A 13,448-nucleotide genomic window follows, 5' to 3' on the forward strand; every position below is an offset into this window, starting at 1 on the left:
TTCTTCACATTTCTGCAGCAATTTGTGTTTTTTTAAGAATAATGAAAATTCTTCAGCATTTTAGTGTGAATTTCTCCTAATAAACTTGTGTCCACAGTTTTGACTAATGTACACTTTTTTGCAAGCCATTTCTGCTAATATGTCTTTCTGTATGTTATTTTCACTAATATATTCATTTTTATACACATTTTCCCCTAATAAATGCATTTTTGTAATCATGGTTTGGTTGGAGAACTGCATCATAAAATTAGGATAAGCGTGAATTTTGAAGGGGACTGCAATTTGGGTTGGTCTTTCACAGTCTAATCCACTTCATGTGTAGCTTGGAAGAAGTTGGTAACATGTGCCTCTGAGCATATGGTGAGTGGTGGCAACACCTGCAATCAGCCCAAATAATAGAAAGAAGACATGTGCAGTGCTGATCTTGTTTTAGCAGGCAGGAAGCAACTTTATTAAGACAGTTGATATAGTTCAGATGGTCACTTTAAATATGTCTGATTTACTTTGCAACTTTAATGAAGTTTCCTATAGGAAATCATTTTCTTATGTTTCTATTTCTGTGAATATGCAAAGTACAGCAACACTTTGCAAAATTTACACTAAAAAAACTCCAAACATAATTGTGGAATAATTGCACTGACTATTCTGCAGAATAGTCTCCAGTGGACATCAGGAGTGTCTCAGTTTGCACAAGATAAAACAGTGGGAGGTGAAATATATTCTAGCAAAATGCTAGGTGTGCTCTATGTTTTTAATTGACCGTGCCCACCTTGCCCTAAATGAAGTGGTTGAAAAATAGCAGGCTGAAAACATGCATCTTCTTTTCCCCAACAGCTCGAGTCATTGCTGAAGTAGCAACATATTGTAATCTGTCTGATTTTACATTAAACTGCAGTTTCAGATTCAACTGTTAATGCACTCAAAATAGAAATACAGTAGGGCCCCGCTTTACAGTGCTTTGCTTTATGGTGCTTTGCTAATGCAGCAGTCTCAGTTAGACCCAATTAGACTAAAGCCCCGCTCATATGGCACTTGTTCCGCTTTTAAAGTGGTTTTTGGGCGTCACACGCCATTCTATTCAATGAGTCCCGCTTTTCAGCGGTTTTCGCTTTTCAGCGGGGGTCTGGAACGTAACCCGCCGCATGAGTGGGGCCCTACTGTAGAACATAACCTCCAATTTGAAACACAAAAGGCTGTTTTCACCATCATATGACATTGACCAATAAAAAAGGGTTGAAATCAGTAAAAATAAATTTGACACAGATTTGTAGGATGAAGAATGAGGGAAATAAAATGTTCTAGTTTAGATTCTCTGTAGAAACATTAGTAACACAGGAAAGAAGCAAAGTAAGAACACTACCAACAAACATACAAAATATAATTCTCCATCTTTGGAGATGGCAGGTGTTGCCACCACTGACCATGTACTCAGAGGCACATGTTACCAAATTCTTCCAAGCTACACAAGAAGTGGATTGGACTGTAGAAGGCCAACCGAAATTGTGTTTGCATTTTGACAAATTTGTAGGGCAGTACAATATCTCAGAAAGGAGGTCAGGTCTCCTGCTCCCCTGGTGCATTCACTATAGCTGCCCAATTTCACCGCTTTTTAAAGTTTGATAGAAGTATCTGTTGGCTATATGTACTTTCATACACTGCAAAGGTTTTTTTTGCCTATTATTGAATTATGATCTTATTATGAATAAATCGTAACAATTACATGCTGGTGTTGACAGTTTCTTTCCCTTCCCTTTTCTCTCTTTCTTTTTTTAAGCAAATGGGAGTAAGAATATCTCCATTTTAATACGATAAACAAACTGCATCCCTTCCTCTCACAGCAGCGCTGGCTCATTAATTGGGCTTCTGCCTCCAGTTGTTTCTTCCACCTACTAATGCTGGAATTGCAACATGCTTTTCAAGAGGCTTGTGTGGACACATGTAACCTGGGTGCGGTCATCAGGAGTTTTGGAGTGCGTTGTCACCAGTACGCTGATGACACGCAACTCTATTTCTCCTTTACATCTTCCTCAGGTGAGGCTGTTAACGTACTAAACCGTTGCCTGGCCACGATAATGGATTGGATGGGAGCTAACAGACTGAAACTTAATCCAGACAAGACCGAGACGCTGTTAGTGAGTGCCTTCTCTGCCCAGATGGTGGATGTTCACCCTGTTCTGGATGGGGTTACACTCCCCTTGAAAGAACAGGTTCGTAGCTTGGGAGTTCTTTTCGACCCTTCCCTGTCTCTTGAGGCTCAGGTAGCCTCAGTGGCACGGAATGCTTTCTACCATCTCCGATTGGTAGCCCAGCTACGTCCCTATCTGGACAGTGATGACCTCGCCTCAGTCGTTCATGCTCTGGTAACTTCTAGATTGGACTACTGCAATGCGCTCTACGTTGGGCTGCCCTTGAAGATAGTTCGGAAACTACAGTTAGTCCAGAATGCAGCGGCCAGATTGTTGACGTGGACCAGAAGGTCCGCTCATATAACACCTGTTTTGGCCCATCTGCACTGGCTTCCTATTTGTTTCCGGGCTAAATTCAAAGTGCTGGTTTTGACCTATAAAGCCTTACACGGCATGGGACCGCAATACCTGGTGGAGCGCCTCTCCCAATATGAAACTACCCGTACACTGCGCTCAACATCTAAGGCCCTCCTCCGAGTACCATCCCATCAAGAAGCTCGGATGATGGTGACTAGAAATAGGGCCTTTTCGGTTGTGGCTCCCGAACTGTGGAATGGTCTCCCTGATGAGGTGCGCCTGGCGCCGACGCTCCTATCTTTTCGGTGCCAGGTGAAAACTTTTTTATACTCCCAGGCATTTTAAAGTGTATTTTTACAGTATTTTATTACTATGTTGTATTCTGGATGTTGTTTGGTTCTCGTATTGTTTGTGTGTTTTTGTTTTTTTGAGTTATTATATTTATTGTATTTATATATTGTGCCTGCTTTTACCTTTTATGTACACCGCCCAGAGAGCCTTCGGGCTTAGGGCGGTATATAAATTAAATAAAATAAATAAATAAATAAAACCTGCTCTCTTCTGTGTATCAGCTGGAGAAGAGGGCAGGTTCAGTCTGTATTTATAGCTGAATTCTCACCCATGGTTGCGCAAGTCAAACATTGAAATCCAATTATCAAGAAGGGAAATAGACACAAACATCAAATTTACATATTTTTATGTAATGTGCTCTGTGAGGCTGTCCTTGCATCTGGTGTGGAGTGTGGAAGCTGCAACTAGCGCAGAATGCAGCAGCCACACTGCTCACAGGAGCAGATGACTGGCAACATGTCCCTCTGGTGTTGAGACAGGTGCATTGGTTGCCAATTTGTCACCAAGCGAGGTTCAAAGTTCTTGTGCTAATTCACAAAGACTATCTGATCCCTTATGCTCAACCTCAGTCATTGAGATCCTCTGATGGGGCACTGCTGGTGGTTTCCCATATCCCTGAAGATGAAGCCTTTCATGTGGGAGGCCCTGCCCTGTGGAACTCCCTACCAGTAGATGTTTGGCAGGGAATCATCTCTGCCTTCTTGTAGATGAAACAACTGTATTGTTAAGACAGGCCTTCACAATATGATTTTCTTTGTAACCAACCAGCATTTACTGATGTTTTTAATTATGTTTTTATGGCTGTTTTATTGCTTTTATTATATTTTGTATGCTGGATATCGCCTTGATATACTTTATGCAAGTGCAATATTTCAATAAATAAATTATAAATTTCTTAAGTTCATACAACAGTATATGTGCATGTAGCAAAAGGAGGTAGGTGAGGGTAACTCTCAGGACTTTTCAACAACTTGGTTGCTCTTGCTTTATAGCAACAAACCCATAATACCACTTGTTGAATTTTTATGAAGGTGTTGTCTATCAATATTTAAATAAATAAAATGAAAGATTGAAAAAATCTCCAGCACTCTTACGATCAGGAACAGCTTAGGGGGACAGAGCTGCAGCAATAGCCTCCCAGCCGTGGCATCACTGCTGCTTACCAGGAGGAGGAGGAGGGGTGAGGTATTGGTGAGGTCAAGGCTGCACAAGCACTCTGATGAGAGCATGAGATTGACTCTTCCAGTGCCCCTGCACAGGGTCAATCTTGCCGCCTCCTCTTATCAGTAAGCCAGGATTTCCAAACTGTGGTCTGCAAGCTTCATTCAGGTGGTCTGTAGCATGTCTGTGGATTGTGGTTGAAGATGAGAGATGGCACATCCATCACATTGAATATTGATATTGATTTATAATTGTATATTGCATTTTATTTTATTACAGTTTGAATTCAGCAATTTTCAAGTGGTCCATTGGGGGGAAACGTTTGGGAACCACTGCAATAAGTGATAGGGATGCTGCTGCCAAGAGGGTATTATTGTGGTTCCACCCGACTGGGCAAGCTACTCCTACTTATGATGCCCAGAACAACAAAGAAACAGTCTAATGGAAATGGCTGATGATGCTTTGGACTTGATATTGTCCTATGAAGAAGGTAGAATCTTCTTTCTTTCCTGCTCAAAGCCTGCAAAGAGTCAAAAACAGGCCAGCAAGTTATATTTATTTATTTATTTATTGCACTTGTTAACACCATCTGCAGTCCTTTCCAACCCCTCTGAAGCAGTTTCTCTTTTCTTATAATGTGTGTGTGTGTGTTAAAAGCAGACCTGTAAGTTAATGGGTGCCTGCAGGTCTTATTAAGTCATCTGGGACAGCTTCTTTGTTCTCAGGCCAGGCTGGACTGCTGGAAGCTTCTGACAACAGTCAGCTCACCCTGAAATGCGACACGGCCCAACAACTACCTCCAGGAAGGAAAGAAGGAAGAGAAATTGCCATACCTTATTTATTTATTTATTTATTTATTGGATTTTTATACCGCCCGACTAGCATAGCTCTCTGGGCGGTGTACAACAAAGTGCAAATATATACCTTATGCTGGTAAATGCAGGTGTGCTAGATTGTTTTTTGATAGTGTAATACAAGTGATGGCAACAGCATTGGTTACATATAGTGCTGCCAACAGTTCAGGTTTCCTTTTGCAAAGCTACTTCTTCAAATCTGCATGTTAGTTCAAGGGACCTGCTACCAATTGCAGAGGAACAGAGAGGGGTCAATGTAGAGAACAGAAATCATATTCAGAAATAGCCTCTTGTATGACTAGCTTTAACGTTGTCCTTCTCTGTAACATCAAACACCAAGAATCACTTCTTGTGGAAATGCAGTAGAACCATAGAACCTGTATTTGGCACATAATACATACTCCCTAATATGTTGTTGTCTATGTGTATGAAATGATTATGATGATGCAAGAAGGAGTGATGAGTCAAGGGAGCCCCACCTTCAGTCGGAAGAACACTCCAGACTCAGGTTTCCCACCTCAGTGAACTGAGCCTCATAAAATAAGAAAAACGTATTTGGGGACTTATCATTTTACTTTCCTCTTACTGCAAGTCCGGTTCCTTATGGGGGGCAGGGAACCCTGCTGCTGATGCAACAACTCTTCTTTGTTTTTTTTCCTGCTGAGTCATTCTCCCAGCCTAAAATCCCCATGGTCTGTGAATCATTCAGTAGTTCTTTTAATTTTAGCTTGAAGATTCAGGGTATGGAATAAGATGCAAATCATTTACAAGCACCACGACAAAGTAATGCATGTATCGATTAGCTGCTGCTTGAGCAATCTGGACATACTCTGCTGGATTCACAGTGGTTGCAAGTCAAAATAAATATAGAGATATATATTTTCCTACTGCTTCTTCCTATTCTCCAGCAACATTGCCCCCAGCTAGTGAGTTTTTTCTCTCAGTTCTTTGCCCGCTATGATCTATGAGCCTCAAAACTTCCCAAGGTCTGAAAGTGGAACTAGTAAATTAGGACTATTTTTCATGTTATATTTTTTACAACATGGGTCTCTTTTTTGCAAGTCCCCCTTATGCGCGAAGATGTCTCAAGGGAAAGGCTATCAATACTGCTATGAAAGCTGCTGGTAGAGTGCCTCCTGGATCCTTGTGCAACAGGATCTTCCTTGGGGTTGTTTTACCTTCAATAATAGCAAATAGCATTTGTTATTTTGGTGGGATTGCTACCTCCTTTTGGCTGGACTCCTGTGCCTTTACAACTTGTAGGAGAATGAGAAAGGCTGCAAGTAAAACATTAGTGGCACAGAAATGCAGTGAAAAGTCAAAGCCACAGGTGCTCTGACAGAGTGAAAATACTGACAACCTGAGCAGAAGTTATTCAAAGGACATACTTTCTATCCTGTTCTTGATATGATCAGGAGCATATTCCCCAGTTTGTTTATTTATTGTGGGTTAGTGATGTGTTCTTTTAGGCCAGGGTGTCACATTCACTCCTGGCCAAGTCTCAGAGGCCACATGCCAGTGGTGGGTACAGCCCCCAAAATAAGCAAGGTCAAAGGGTGAAAGGTCATTATCCTAAGTTATAGCACCAGAAAGATGCAGCAGCTTAACAGGATTCCTTCAGAGTCCCAGGTTAACTCAGCTGTATAGCGGTAAGTCCCTTATATTTTTGCTAAGAAAGTCTGTAACTCTTCTCATAATCAGGTAAGGCTTAATTGTCCAGTATTAATCATCACCCAAGAGTATCTCTGGTGCCCAGGACTGTGTAGTTCTTCCACTCACAAACCTCTATTTTAGCTATTTCCACCTTAAGTGCACCTCTTATCAACTTTATTGCCTCTGAGGAGGTGGTAAGATTCCTCCTAAACCTCAGTCTGTTGCTGCTGCTTTGCCCATTGCCTTACATGCAGGTGGGGACTGGGTCAGTGTCTTCAGGCTCCTCCCACAGCCAAGCCACCTCATTTCTGGCCCAACCTTGTTTACATCTGGTCGGGTCAGACCCAACAAGGCACAGAGGCCGGGCTTTGTCCTTGGCTACTTCCCAACTGTCAGCCACATTCTTGTGTGCGTGCATGACTCACATGCATATAGGAGACACTGTTGTGCTCTCACCTGCCACCACACTGTTTGTAGCAGACGGGGACACATTTCATTTACCCAACACACTCACATAGCAATGCTGCTACCAGGGACTCTGCTATATTCCCACAGCCCTTGCTATAAATAACTAGGTTTACAAGCAAGTCTCACCCCACCACCTTGTATCTTTGTGCCTTTTAAAAAGATCACAACTATGGGCTGCTCCCTTAACCTGTTACTGTTTCTCTGAGGTAAACTCTGCTGCCATCACTGATACTATTTCAAAACCTTTGTTTATGTTTAGCCACACTTACGCCCCTGTTGATAGCTGAACCAAGAACTAGGCATGTTTGAAAACTAAATATTTTATTGAATAGAAAAACAAAATAAACAAGATTACTTTAACTCAGTTCTTAAGCATGTGGTTACAGTTAGTTGTTCTTTAAGTCTAATATAATACACTTAATAAGTTCCTTCATTACTATGCCAATAATCTATGCCACTACCCCATGATAAACCACTCAAGTCCTCTCTCTAAACCATGCCCTGTCTCATAAACCAAACTAAACTCTACTCTAAACTACACTTTGCCCTGTCCCACTCACCAACAAATCTGTCAAATCCTCAAAATATAAGCATTCAGCTCTCGGACACTCAGCTAATCACCATATAGGACACACCAACATTCTACTCACTCATTCCTCCCTCCCAACACTAACTCGTTACCATGTACACTCTAATAGAAACAACTTACCATATATATTCACTAATAGGCAAAACCACCTTGTGGTTTAAGAACATATCTATAGCCCACAGATATTTCTATCAAACTTTAAAAAGCAGGGAAATTGGGGAGCTATAGTGAATGCACCAGGGGAGCAGGAGACCTGACCTCTTCTCTGAGATATGATGAGTGATGGCATCACTTGCAATCAGGACTGCCATCAGAAATATACATTTTTCCTGCTCCCCTGGTGTATTCACTATAGCCGCCCAATTTCTTTGCTTTTTGGTTTGGTAGAAATATCTATTGGCTATAGGTATGTTCTTAAACTACAAGGGTTTTTGGTTTTTTTTGCCTATTAGTGAATTTGTCTGCTTTTAAATCCAGAGGTTAGAAATTGGATCCTGTGCAAGTCTGCTGAGAATGGATTGATTAGTTGCATGCTTATTGAATTCAATGGGATTTACTCCCATGCAATCATGCTTAGAACAGGTGAAATTGACCATGGGGGAGGGAGGAGAGGGGGAGGGGAGGATGTAAGGAGGAGGAGGGGAGAGGGGAGGGAGGAGAGAGGGGAAGGAGAGAGGGGGGGAGGGAAAGGCAGGTTTGATCATTTACATGCTTATTGAGTTCAATGGGAGAGGGGGAAGGAAGGAAGGGCTGGAGTAGGGAGGGTTGGAGAAGGAGGAGGAGGAGAAGGGGAAAGGATGGGGAAGAGGAAGGGGAGAGGAAGAGGGGGCCGGAGGGGGCAGAAAGGGGAATGGGCAGGAGAGCGGGAACAGGAGGGAAAAGGAGGGGAGGGAAGGTTTGATCATTTACATGCTTATTGAGTTCAATGGGATTCATTCCTGTGCAATCATGCTTAGGATAGGTGAAACTGACATGAAGAGGGGCAGGGATGGGAGAGGAGGGGGAGGAATAGGGATGGGGAGGGAGGGGAGGATATTGGGTGGGTGGGCATTGGGTAGAGGGAAAGCCCTTTTCCTTTCGGAAAGGAAAACATTGTTGATACTGTTAACAATAATTCAAACCCTTGTCTGAATGATACTATTATTTTTCAGGGTTTCCCCCTCCTTTTTATTCTACAGCAAAAACATGTAGTCTCCCAACCAAATTTAAACCAAAGCTGTTCCTGGTCACATTCACACCAGATATTTACTCCACTTTAAACAGTCATGGCTCCCCCCAAAGAATCCTGGGAAGTGTAGTTTGTGAAGGGTGCTGAAAGTTGCTAGAAGATGCCCTATTTCCCTCACAGAGCTACAATTCCCAGAATTCTCTGGGAAAAGGGGCTGACTGTTAAACTATTCTGGCCACTGGAGCTCAGTCAGGTGAAGAGGAGTCTCCCAACAATTCTCAGCACCCTTCACAAACTACACTTCCCATGATTCTTTGGGAAGCCATGAGTGTTTAAAGTGGAATAAATTTCTGGCATGGGTGTGGTCTCCTGATTAGCCAAGCCAAACAGCTATTAGTTTGGCTTTTAGAACAATGATAGTTGGTTCTTACTGAGCATGCCTATGCTATCATAGACTCAAATGTTAATTTTCTTAAATTAACTAAAAGTCAGTCAAGCATTTTTTTAACTTTTAAACTGCAGAAGAAGCAGATCAGAGTATGAAGCAAGGTCAGTAATAGGGATACAGGTACTCTGTGGACATAGCTGATTTTTAATCAATTTCAACACACTATGAGACCACTGTTAGGGGTCTGAATTATTTTACTCTTGTTTTAGATTGTAAACTCTGGATTCTCTCTGAGTGTTCTGTGTACAGTCATGAAAACTTAGAGGATTGTTAAGCAAGTGTTTCTGAGTTCACGACTATAAGTTTTGTAAGATTTTGTTTTGAAATGAGCTTATGGGAAGCAGCAGAATGGCATGGAGGAGATATTTTCAATTTATCACAGTGGAATATGAAGAATCCATGCTGGTATAGTAAACAGCCACTCTCGTGACTGCATAAAAAGATCTGATCCAGCATCCTGGTTGGGGGAAGGGTTGTAGCTCAGTGGTAGAGCATCTGCTTTGCATGAAGAAGGTCCAGGTTCAATTCCTGGCATCTCCAGGTAGGGCTGCAAATTTTCCCTGCCTGAAACCCTAGAGAGCCACTGCCAGTCAGTGTAGACAATACTGAGCTAGATGGACCACTGGGTGTGATTCAGTATAAAACAGGTTCCGATGTTCCCACAGTGGCCAGCCAGATGCCTGTATGAAACCCACATGCAGGACATGAACACAATAGCCCTCTCCACCTGTTGTTCCCCAGCAACAGATATTCAAAGACATGAGTAGCCATCATGAGTAGCAGTCACTGATAGCCTTATCCTCTATGAATTTGAATAATTCTCATTTAAACCCAACTAAATTGGTAGACACCACCACATCCTGTGGAACAACTTGTGAGTAGATAAAATTCCCAGTCTGTGAATTTCCAGTTCTTGAATTACACAATGGGAGAGAGCCTGTCCCCTACCTTTTGTGATGACCCCTTAACTCTTGTGAGGTGTGTCTTCTGATTCACAAGACCTCTTACCCCTTTATCCTCAATTTCATTTTGTATTTGGTTGTGTGCATATAAGCAAACAATGCTACTCTGGTCCAGAACTCTACATTGCTCTGTTTACTCAGGCTATCTATACAGACCCACCCTGTCCCTAGGCAGGGCTCTCTCTTTAGCTAGCTAGCTTCCTGCACCTCTCCCCCAAGACTTGGTTTTGTTAGAGCCTCCTGTCACCATGCACCTTATAAGTTTGAAGATTTTATGAATACATTCATGTATGCTCTGTTACCTTTCTAATATTACTATTTTTAATATTACATTATGATTAAGAAGGGTTTATTGTGTGAATGACTGAATACTTGGAATGTGAACTCTGCAAGTTGCCAAAGAAAAAGAAACAGGTTGCTGATGGCTATAAAAAGGACTTTGCTCATTAACAACATTTCTTGGAAGCAGAAATGTCACATTTCAGTATAGTTGTGCCCATCTGCTTAGAGGCTCCTGATTAAGATCAGACATTATGACCTTTAAACCCATAGTCCTTGCTATCTAGAAAGAACACCTACAATCAACATGTCTGTCTAATAGATTGAGCAGAGAATATAATAATTTTGGAGATGTAGCCATTTTGGCACCGCCAGCCAGCATAGTTGTGCTGGTTGGGGCTGATGGGAGTTATAGTCCAAAACAAGTTGGTGAAGGCAGGTTAGAATATTAGATTTGGCATTTTTATTTTTATAATGCTTATCTTTTGTTTTACTTTAGTTTCCTTTCTTTAATTAATTTTTGTATTTTAGTGCCCTTTGCATTTTGATGTGGATGATATATATTTAGTTTTCTTTTTCTTCTCCTCTCTATTTTGAATTTTGCATAAGGAAAAACTGCAAAATATGTGTTATATAAAAGATAAGATTAATGCTTGTATTGGCCTGAACAGTAGTTTCTGTCACCAAGTTAATGTGCTTCAAATGCTTTTCTGAAATGTCCTACTGACAGCCACTCTTATGGTTCACACCTCCGAATTTATCCAAAAACCACTAGCTGTTCTACTGCATCTTCAAAAGGTATATCTACACTACAAACCCAAACCAGGATGCCATTTTTTCACCCATGGAATCCTGGGAATTGTAGTGAAGTGAGAGGGTTAAGAATCACTAATGGCAGGAGTAGGGAACCTGTGGCCCTCCAGATTATGCTGGACCTCAACTCCCAGCATCCCTGACCACTGACCATGCTGGCTGGGGCTGATGGGAGTTGGAGTACAAAACATCTGGAGGAGGGATAGAAAGATCTGTCAGTTTTGCTTCTCTGAGTTTCTCATTTTCCCAATCTGAAATTCAGTTCTCCACATTTCTGCAGCAATTTGCTTTTTAAAAAAATCCTCATGATTTTTTTTAGCATTTCAATGTGACATTTTCCTAATAAAAACATTTTTGTGTGCAGTTTTGACTAATGTACACATTTTTACAAGCCAATTGTCCTAATATAATGCATTTTTGTATGCTATTTTCACTAATATATTCTCTTTTATGCACACTTTCCCCTACTATGTACATCTGTTTGGTGGGAGAACTGCATCACAAAATTTGGATAAGTACAGATTTTGAAGGATGGCTGTGTTTCGGTTCTCATATCATTTCAGAAAGACAGGATTTGATAGTTTTGGCTTTAAGTGCAAACGGAATTGAATTTCTCCCCGAACCCTAATCTGGATGGCCACCAGTTTTTTTCCATCCCTCAATAACTGAATTGAAGTGGCCAGGTTTCTTGGAGGAAGATAGTTAAATTAGTTTTAACTTGGTTGATCTTGGTTCAGTCTGAAAAACCTGTTGACGATGCCACAATGTTTTAAAAACAAAGAGAAGAGTCCTGAAGATGGCATCACGGAAGAGTTGGGGCCTGCACTACAAATCCATTAGGAGTGTACTTATAAAGGTCATAATGAATAGCAGTCCAAGGCAGCCACCAAGTATTGTGTCAGGATGGATTATGTTAAACAGTAGCTGACAGTGTTGCCATCATTGTTTATAAAGGGTGCTGTCTGTTTCTGTTTTTGTCCTCATCTTTCACATTTGTTCCAGTGCTAAAGCCCCTGTTTAATATTCACATTTACTTAACCAGCAGAAGAAAACTCTACACATACCCAATCAAAATAAAAACTGACAATGCACAGTATTCTGCTTTTAGGTGTTGATCTGTTGGCTTGTTTTTGTCCATCAGAATTCGTGCTTCAAAGTATCTTACAGGCTTTTTGTCTTTGTAAAGACCCACACATGTGGATTTAACAGCATGATAAACAGGGCTTGGGCTGCAAAACAGCATATGCTCGATAGCACTCTCATAGAAACCAGGCAGACCCCCACTGTGCATAAAAAAAAGGTTTCTCAAGATGTCATCTGCTAAAAATGATAAAATGCACTTAGCAGTTCATGTGCTGACCTTTATTTCCTTTTATTAAAAAAAAGGCGGGGGGGAGTAGAGTCTTGAATGTTGCTTTTCTTTTATGGGATTAATCTTTCTGGTAAAAAGGTATTCAGTAAACATTAGATAGCTTTGTAATTAAGAGAATTTTCAAGAAACAATTAAAATTGTTTTCTTGGTGAGATGAAGGGAGTGGGGAAGTAAACAATTCTGTTCCTTCATTTAGTTCTAGGGGAACTACAGGGAGGCTAGGTGGGGAATCTGTTGCCCTGGACATGTTGCTGAACTACAGCTCTCATCACCTCTGATGGTTGGCCATGGTGGTTGGGGCTCATGAGGGTTGGAGGCCAACAACACAGATTTCCAGTCCCTGTTCTAAAGCCTGAAACTCCCAAGGTTAACAACAGCAGGGCAGTCTGATAGAGGTTTGTCTTTGGGCCCTCAAAGTTGTAGCATATTCCCATCTTTCCTTGCAGTTCCACATCCCTTTCCCCTCCCAGCATAGATCCTTTAGATCTGGCTGTCTCATTGCTCCCCAATGCATGCCATCATCAATACTTCCATTTATCTTTTTCCTTTCCCATTGGTGGAAGCTTGGTGAACAGTGAAGCACTCCTGATAGTGGCAATGATAGTTAAGGGTATCTACTGAATGTAGAGAATAGAGGAGCAGCTTGTTTTAGAACCTTAACTGGCAAGAGCCTTAAGACATTAAGACTGAATAACAAAAGACCTTATAGACCAGGGATGAAGAACCTGTGGTCCTTCAGATGTTGTTGGGCTCCAGTTCCCATCAGCTCCACCCAGTATGGCTAATGGTCAGGGATGATTGTAGTTCAAATCCAGCATAAGCTGGGGGGCCACAAGTTCCCCACCCC

This window comes from Rhineura floridana, chromosome 4 (genome assembly GCF_030035675.1).
Source record: "Rhineura floridana isolate rRhiFlo1 chromosome 4, rRhiFlo1.hap2, whole genome shotgun sequence".
Classification (NCBI taxonomy): domain Eukaryota; kingdom Metazoa; phylum Chordata; class Lepidosauria; order Squamata; family Rhineuridae; genus Rhineura; species Rhineura floridana.